Source organism: Elgaria multicarinata, chromosome 2 (genome assembly GCF_023053635.1).
Source record: "Elgaria multicarinata webbii isolate HBS135686 ecotype San Diego chromosome 2, rElgMul1.1.pri, whole genome shotgun sequence".
In the NCBI taxonomy this organism is placed as follows: Eukaryota; Metazoa; Chordata; class Lepidosauria; order Squamata; family Anguidae; genus Elgaria; species Elgaria multicarinata.
The window spans coordinates 45903278-45913229 of record NC_086172.1 but is presented as its reverse complement, the minus strand read 5'-3'; positions in this window follow the sequence as shown (position 1 = coordinate 45913229).

The window sequence follows — 9952 nt, the reverse complement described above, 5'->3', positions numbered from 1 at the left end:
CGTGCCCCGGGGGGGGGAGAGAGAGGAGGGGGGAGAGGAGAAAGCGCGCGGGCGCCATCCTCCTCGCGCCATCTGCCCTCGTTTGTGGTGCGCTCTCGCCTTGCCGCCGCCTCGGGCAATCAGTGTAGAGTGGTGATCCTGGAAGGCCTCATTCACGCTGCTGAAAAAGTTACTTCTGAGCGGAAGAGGGAGGGTTTTAATACTTTCCAAACCTACCATGCATGAGGACTATTCTAAGGTCCACTCAGACTTATGACAATTATAAGACCATATGGACGTCCAGCTGCTTCCGACAAACATTGTTTAACAAATGTACGTTCTGGCAGATGTGCACAACTGATTCACTATAAGCTAGGGGGCAGCAGGATATGATCAATATGAACAAGCCCGCCTCACCTAGATTTTGCAATAAATGATGCTTCCTCCTAAAGCTCTCTAATAAACATTTCATTGTTTAAAACGCTTGTGCATGTTGCCATATATGCCGTGGAATACTATCCCGACTCAGACCTCCCACAAAAACAGACTGAAGAGAAGCAAGGAAAAACACCACGTGCGTAGCGGCAGCCATTTTCTTTTAAAAGCTTGCTCTCATGTCCAATGGCTTTTAGAACACGTTCGGGGACGAAGCAGCTGTGGCCACAGCTTTTAAAAACAAAACGGCAAGAACGGTAGGGCACATGTGCCTCCCTGTGTTGACTATGGCCTATATGTAATATTACAGTGTATTCAACAGGTGGCTAAAACTGAATCCTCTCAGGAAAGGCCTTGTGTTGGGAATTCTCCCAGGCTACGTCGACAATCACTAAATAAATCACTACGTCGACAATCACTATTTTTTTACAGAATTGTCTGAAGAAGGAATTATACAAATGGATAGATAAGAGGTAGTTGGCCTTTTATTAGATCTTCCAATGAAAAGGATTTGGTACGTATGGCACTCCAGGTGCGAAGGGTAACTTGATCTATGAACCGTGTTTATCCCAGTGACTCGAGTGCGAGGCTTTGATGTGGGAAACTAGTTCGAAGTCTCCTGTTCAGTTAAAAAGCTCGGTGGGTAGCTGTGGGGAAGAGTCCTGTCTGCGCGATCAGGCATGTTTAGTCAGAAGTAAGGCTTTTCTTTGGCCAGTCTCGGGGTGGCAAAACCGTGTGCTCATTCGCCATTGGCCTTCGTTTTCGTACTTTGCCCCTAAACCTGGAAAGGTGGTGTGTGTCTTGCTCAGCTTGACGGGAACATGCTGCAGTTTTGGCTTTTCGGGCTGAAGCGCAAGGCAAAACCTCTTTTCCTCTTTCACACACGCACTAGCTTATGTCGTTCAGACGCGCGCGCCCTTCCCTTTTCGCTTACAATTGAAGAGAGAAACGGGGCAGCCTGTACCAAGCGACCGCTCTGTATGCAGAACATGCAGTGAAACCGGCTTTTTTGTTTAAAAAGCTGGTCATAAACTACAGGGCGTGTGTATATACTTTTTTTTAATGAATTGGTTCCGCGTTGGGTGCTTTATTTAGAATGAAAAGGTGGTTGCTAAAAAAAAAAAGTACTTACCCCGTTTTAACTATGATTGGACTAGTTTAGAATTCAAGTAAACCTGTCTCGTCTCCTTGATCATCGTGGCTAGGTAGAAAAACGGGAGGAAAGCTTGCAGTTCGCGTTGCAAAGAGAGCGTATTAGGGACAAACTATTAAATACAGAAAATGTTAAGGTTTTTGTGTGATTCCCCCCCCCCCCGGTCGTTGGGAGGGACTGTCGTTCTTGTAGATATGCCATCAACCGCACTGGTAGGATGTTTAGTTCCTAAAAATCTCTCCGTCTGGAACTGTTCTGACATGAAACATGAAAAAAATGGCTCTTGTGTTTCTTATCTATAGAGGGCCAAAACAGACAAATACCTCAAAGATATATTTTTGGCTCTTATCCTCCTACATGGTAGGAAGCGAGAAGACGAATTCTGAGATTGTCCCTTGATATTCAGGATAGGATGATGTGGTATGAAGAGTGACTTTGCAGAGATGGTCTTAAACGGATGGTCGCTAGAATGTTTACTTATGAATCACTACAAAGGAAATGCATCACTAGAAAAAAAGGACACCAGTTTCCATAATAGGCACGTGCTAATTTATACGTACAGAAATAAGTGTAGAAATAATTACTATAATTTAAATAGAAATACATTACAACTCACTGTAGTGTGAAAGATTGTGCCTTCCTGTTCAGCCTGCTGCCCAAGTGCTAATTGTGGATGGGCATTTATATCTAAACTAGAATTGGTCAAGACAGCCCATCAAATAAAGGACTGTCCTCTGTAAAGAAAAAAAAAGGCACATGGCTGCCATATGATCTCCTTAATGATCATGGCATTAATGGTGCAGTCCTATGCCCAATAGATCCTGTTGAACTCAGTAGAACTTACTTCTGAGTAAACATGCATAAGAGTGCACTGTACATCATTTAGATTATCTGGCTCTGCATCATCACAATAAGAATCTCATGGGGTTGATTTACTGTTGCACAATTGCTGTTGTAGGTATGTACTTGATTTCTTTGCAGTTTACCCGCTTAAAATATATCTTACACAACTATATAATGAAAGCCTCAATACATCATTTTGGTCATATATTACATTTCTATGTAATATTTCTATTTCACCTCTGGCTTGCTTCCTTCTTTCAGGTGTCTTAATGGCTTGTATACAAATTATTTACCCTTCTAATTCCTTCTTGGTTTTGCAGGTTTAATTTGGTAGAGTGTATACTCTTTTCTAATCTTCCTTTGGGAAAGGTTCCTCCCATCCTCTTCATTCTGTTTACTAACTGGCTGTCTCAAACATGACAACTATCGAGTGTAATAAAAGCTTATCAAGAAACTTCAATTCCTTCAAAGTTCAAGTTCTCTGTTAGCCCTGGGATTAGTCATCATCATTATTATTGTATTTATTGGTATCCCACCTTTTGCCCAATACTGGGCCTCAAGGCGGCCTTATAAAATTTAAAACATACATTTTAAAACCTATGAATATAAATATACAAAAGTTTAAAATGTATTCCAATATTAAAACATTTAAAATGTATGACAATTTAAAAAACCTTAGCACAGACGGAGGCTCAGATTAATCGCCAAAGGCCTGCCAGAACAAAAGTCCCATTGAAATCATTAGAGTAATAACTAAAATCCATTGCTTTCAAAAGATCTTGTAGTGCAAAACTATGCATATTTCCTCAGAAGCTTCCTATTGAGTTGCATGGATTTTACTTCTATGAAGGTGTACATTGGATTGCAGCCTTAGTTATAACTAGCTGGAGTGGGACCACAATCTCTCTACGTCTCCAACCAAAACACTGAAAATCTGAAGTGTTAAAAAGTAAACATGTATCCTTTTATTCATTTATTGCATTTCTGTGTAATATTTCTATTTCATCTCTGGCTTGCTTCCTCTTGCAGATATTTTTATGTTATGACTTTTATACAAACTTTATATTTCCTTCGCACCAATATACACTACTGCTTTAAAATGGTTTATAACAGTAGTGATGACTTGTTGGAGCCCAGGACACAGTCCATATAACATTTTCAAACTGTTTTCAAAGTGTCATATCCTGCTTGGTGTAGGGCTGACCTCAGTGTCTTAAATTTATTATTTTATAAATAAAATCATTTAGACTTCGGTATTTCTTGATCAGTGGGATCTTTGCCTAATAAAGGCATTTAAAATCAGTTTTTGGGTACACAAATTGTGCTTATTTTTTTTTTACCAGTCTAAACTGCAGCTACATTTCTTAAGACAAAATGCCAAAGGGTCCTGGTCCTACCAGAATTTATAGCTAAAGTTTTTATATAAAGGGGCTGAAGATTAGACATCCACTCCCTCTAGAGTTGCCAGATACCAGAGGATGGGGCTCCTGTATCTTTAAAGGACAGGGTGTATCTGCTGACGTTGCCTCTTCCACTGTTAAAGGTGCAGGAGCTCTGTTCTCATTTGTAGGCCACCCTAACCACTGCATGACATCAGCTAAAATGAAAATTGGTCTCTTTAATTAATTTATACTAGACATGCTGACATCATACAAAGGAAAGTGCTACTGTTAAACTCTCTCCAGCACTTTTAGTATTCTAAACTGAACGAGGGACTTAAAAGGTTCAAAGCTCAAACTTTCAGGCTGCAGCCCTAATACACACTTGCCTGGGAGCCCCATGGACTTACTTGTTTGACTGGACATACATAGGATGGAACTGTTAGCCACTACACTACATCAACCTTTTGCTTTTCTCTATATAAATGCTGATCTGTGCAACACAATCCTATTTTTAATTCAGTGGGATTTACTTACAGATTTGTGGGAAGAATTGCAAAGTGTCTTTTCTTGTTAATTTCATTCCTTATACATGTTGCCCTTGGGCAAGCTTATTCAATCTCATGGCCTCCAATATCATCTGTACGCCGATGATACACAACTATATCTGTCATCTCCGGAACTTTCTCCTGATGTTCACGATCGTATCTCGGCATGTCTTTCAGATATTTCAGCTTGGCTGCTTCATCGTCGCTTGAAACTTAACATGGCAAAGACTGAATTGCTTGTTTTTCCTCCTAAACCTTCTCCTCATCTCTCATTCTCTCTTACTGTCAATGATGTTACGCTTACTCCGGTCAAGGAAGCTCGTAGCCTTGGCTTTATATTCGACTCCTCGCTCTCCTTTATTCCTCATATTGAGGCAGTAGCTAAATCTTGTCGATTTTTCCTGTATAATATTGCCAGGATTCGATCATTTTTGTCTGTCTCTTCTGCCAAGACGCTTGTTCATGCACTGGTTATTTCACGGTTGGACTACTGCAACCATCTTCTCTCTGGCCTTCCTTCTTCTCACATCAGTCCGTTGGTTTCTGTTCACCACTCTGCCGCAAAGATCATCTTCTTGGCTCGCCGCTCTGACCATGTTACTCCGCTTCTGAAATCTCTTCATTGGCTTCCAATTCACTTCAGAATCCAATATAAACTTCTCCTGTTAACCTTCAAAGCTTTTCACGGTCTAGCTCCTTCCTATCTCTCCTCTCTCATCTCACACTATTGCCCCGCTCGTGCTCTTCGCTCCTCTGATGCCATGTTTCTCGCCTGCCCAAGGGCCTCTACTTCCCTTGCTCGGCTTCGTCCATTTTCGTCTGCTGCCCCTTACGCCTGGAACGCTCTTCCAGAACATTTGAGAACTACAAGTTCAACCGCAGCTTTTAAAGCTCAACTAAAAACTTTTCTTTTTCCTAAAGCTTTTAAAACTTGATGTTGTGCAGACTTCTACTGTTACTTTCTACTGTTAGTTTTACCCTACCCTGTGCCTGCTTACCCTACCCTGTACCTGTTTGCATTCTCTTCCCCTCCTTATTGTTTTACTATGATTTTATTAGATTGTAAGCCTATGCGGCAGGGTCTTGCTATTTACTGTTTTACTCTGTACAGCACCATGTACATTGATGGTGCTATATAAATAAATAATAATAATAATAATAACCCCCAACACTGCCAATATACATTGCAAATGGCATTTCTTCTAGTTATCTCAAGAGAAATTGAAAACTGAATATCAAATTTGACAAATTTGTAGTTTTATTTCATGAGCAAGAGTGCCTAATTTTACGTTTCATTTTATCATACTCTTGACATTCCCACCCACCTCTCACTGAAATTGGTGGCAAAGCTCCCATTAATATAATGGAGCTCAACTGCACCCAGTGTGTGTGTGTGTGTATTTGTTTGTGATTTCACTTTGTAAACTACTGTTCAATATGCTCTAGTTGTTGATTAGTAGCTTAACAGCATGTTCTTATTTCCTTTAGAAAAGCAAAACATGATACTTTAGGGATTGTATTTATCTTTTAGTTCCTAATACACAGGTTGCTTCCATTTAGATTTGAAAACCGTAGATTACTGTGATTTTGGTTGCTCCTGCTACTTTTGATCATAGACATATATTTAATTTGTTGGAGAACCTGTTCCTTGAAGATTCAGGACACCAATGTGTGTCTTTCCAGAAAATATTTCGAGCATCGTATGTGTTCAAAAGGAGCCAGAGGTATCACTACTCTTATGTTGCTATAGCCAGGAGGATCTTAAATCTCCAGTGCAAGCGAATGAGGCAATAGAAAATGCAGACTCACTCCCTTCCCTTCTCCTTCAAAGACAGAGTAGAAGGTGAGTTGCTAGGCAACACCACACTGAATAGTGGACTTCTTTTTCATTAACATAACCGAACTGACCCTTCTCTCTGGAGTCAATTCAAAGGCCATGTATTAGGAAGAGGCTTAAGATATAAAACGCTGCTAAAAATATTGTTAAAAAGATAAATAGATATCTCTCTGCCCTTCTCACAACTAGCAAAACACTATAACTATAACTTCACTGAGAAAGAATAGTCATCTTGAAAATGGGCCAGTATTTCATCATCAACTCAGAAGGGCAGGAAAGCTTGAAATGACATGTATGAGCCCAAATATTAAAATCTCTTGGAATCAGAAATAATTGCAGCACAGAATCTTCTTAGTAAACTACTTCCAAGCAAATTAGCAATCCAGCAAATGAGATTAACCTGCAACTGCTAGCCAACAATTACTGTGTGTTGATACTCTTCTGCTTTCCTCTTGGACATTTAGAGTGGCCATTTTACCTACTTAAATATGGGCTGTCTACTTAGAAAGATTATCATATCCAGTCCATGGCAGTCACAGATACGAGTGCATAAAAAATGGACTTCCGCTGAAGCAAAGCAAAGTTTTTAATGATCAAAAACAACTATCGTGTAGAACAAGAAATCCCACACAGAATTGGCATTTTAGAATTGCCTATTTTTTGCTACAGTAGGAGGACAGAAGATCCCAAAGTGACAATTAGATAAAAACAACAAAAACATAATACACAAAACAAACATTTGTAGATCAGAATATCTATGGTTCCTGTGATGGTTTTGATAAAGAAACATGACCTTTCAAACAGAGGGAGACTTCAGAATAAGAGTTCTATCAATTCAGAAAGGAGCTTTTCAGTGCAAACCTAGATATGTCTATTCAGACTAAGGCAATGGTGTTTACTCCCAGGTAAGAAGCTATAGGACTGCAGCCGTAGGCAGCAAATTGAATTCAATGGGACTTACTTCTGAGTTGGCATGTAAAGGATTGCACTGTTAAACAAATCCAGCAAAACTAAATAAAGAGTACAGTGGTGGCAGTGACTGTGGTTTTGTATCCGTGAATCAGAGGAAATGGGTATAAACAGCTGAAAAAGGAACTTGCAAAAGCCACAAGAGCTATCATGAAAAACAACAACATTGACATCAGTGTCTCTGGAAACCAAAATCAAGTTTAGTATGGTTGGAAGTGGCAGAATACCACAACTTTCAGCATTACCCCCAAATTATGGGATAGGGTATATAAAAATAAATCTGAACTTTTAGTTATTTTATTTAATACATTGATTAAATAAATTGTATTTTCCAATTAACTGTACAAGGTAGTTTATATTAAAACTATAAAATTCTGTAAGTCAATCCAAAACATAATCTGATAGAAGCATTGAAAGTTTACCAGCAACAGATTCAACTAGGGAAAGCACATGCAAATAAATTTTATCTTGTGCCTGAAAGTGAACAATGGGGATACCAGGAGTCTCTTTAGTTATGTAGTGTTTAGCTTTAGTCCTGTTCACATGGTATAATTGTGCAACTAGCTTAACAATTCATAATGGTGTATTGAACCTTGCACTCTGGCTATGTTGGCAGGCTGCTGGGCATATGAGCCTGGGAGATCCTTCACTCCAGTATGCTTTGATCTTGTACAAGGTTGTTTTAAGAACTGGCCCTATGTGGAAGGATAAGCATGAAGGGTGGGCAAATCTCTCCTGGTTCCTTCTTTTTAGTGGTCTTTTTCACCTTACCAAAAGCCTCACAATAAAGATCTGGAAGGGGAAGAAAACAAGGACTACGAACAGGTGCACAAGATGCCAGGACCTGGTTGTGTATGTACTGGATGAACTCTCCCTATAGCTCTGCACACACCTTTGTGTCACTGTAAACCAAACCGCAAGCTAGCCACCTCCCTCCTCATGTGTCTTAAAACAAATTGCTGCCAAATTCTCAACATTGTAATTCTCTTTCCACACTCCCTAATCTCTCTCTCTCTCCCAGAAGGCGTAGAACCTGGATAGCGTTCCAGACACCATAATCCAGCCTATTTAAAAGAAAGCCAGGCACATGTAGCCACAGCCTAGTTTCTAAGAGCAGCAGCCTTCGATTTAAACACCGGGCAGTCTTTAAGTGAACACACACACTCCACCTCTATGTATGGAATTGTATGGTCTCTAATTGGTCTTCTGCCTCATATGTTCAGTGTGTGTTGGTTGTATATGAGTAAATAATTTTCTAGTAGAGCTCATGTAGTAATATCAGTGACTAAACGTTTTTCACAGAAGGTAACCGTGATCATTTTACATGTACATTAATTTGTGCATTTTTTTATTCTTGAGTAGCAAATAAACCAAATGCCTTAGAAATAGAATCTCTGTGTGTATCACTGCAGTAAACTTTTTAGGATGTGCTTCTGCCAGTGTTAAAGATCCTTTTTACACAAGGATCAGATTGTAAGAGGTGACACGTGTATCTGGAGAGGGTACGCGCTAATAGCTATACACATTTATAATAGATGGAGTAGGAAACCAGTGCCATAAGCTAGTGAGAAAGTCTTGAGGTTCTGTCACTGAAAAAATGGGGGTAAAGTAGCCAAATAGATATTCTCCCTCCCCTTCCCCAACTAGCATGGAAAGCAGTGTAATTTATTTTCCTAGTCTTACTCTGTTTCTGGAAGGGAGTACTTGACTTTGAGCCTGCGGTAAATAGGCATGTGTGCAAGAGAAATATAGGAAGGAGAAGTCCATTTTATTGCTACCCCACTAAAGCTTCTTCAGAATTGCCAGGAGCTCTTTATAGGAACATAAGACCTAAAAATGCCGCCACTATCAAGGGAATAACAGTGTTGGATTCCTCTCTGTTGACCATAAACACACACCACCTATCTCTAGCACACAAACATAAAGGTGGCTTTAGAAAGTTAATAGCATCTCAGGACTATCCTGATTTCCAGCTGCTCCAGCCCACTTGGTGTACAAACTATGGAATCTTGTATTTTCTGGCAGATGTGCACAACTGATTCACAATATGATAAGGCAGCAGGAAAGTAATATGATCAATGGTCCTCTTGCTCCTGCCACAATGAGAAGTAGACCTATATGAACAAGTCCTCCTCACATAGATTTTGCAATAAATGATGCTCCCTGCAAAAGCTCTTTAATAAACATTTATTGTTTAAAATGCATATGCATGCTGTCATGTATGCCTCGGAATATTCATAGTTTCTTTTTTAGACACTACCCGAACCCAGATCTCCCACAAAACAGCTTAAAGAAAAATACATCTGTAGTGGCAGCCATTTTCCTTTTAAAAACAAACAAGCTACTCCTACTCCAAAAGGCTTTTAGAACATGTTGGGAACAAAGCAGTCTTGGGCACAGCTTTTAAAAGCAGAACGGCAAAAACAGTAGGGCACATGTGCATTCCTGTGTTGACTATGGCCCGTATGTAATATTACAGGCATTCAACAGAGCGCTAAACCTGAAGCCTCTCAGGAAAGGCCATGCCTGGGAATTCTCCCAGGCTATGTCAACTATCACTAAATAGGGACAGTTCTTTGACACAATAGTCTGAAGAATGAATTACCATATTTCTTCGATTCTAAGACACACTTTTTTCCCCATATAAACATCTCTAAAAACGGGGTGTGTCTTAGAATCGCGGGTGCTTTTATTATTTCTTAGAATCAAAGCTTTTTTTCTGTTGGTGGTACTGAAATTAGTGTGTCTTACAATCGATGGCGTCTTACAATCGAAGAAATACGGTATACAAATGGATGAATGACAGGTA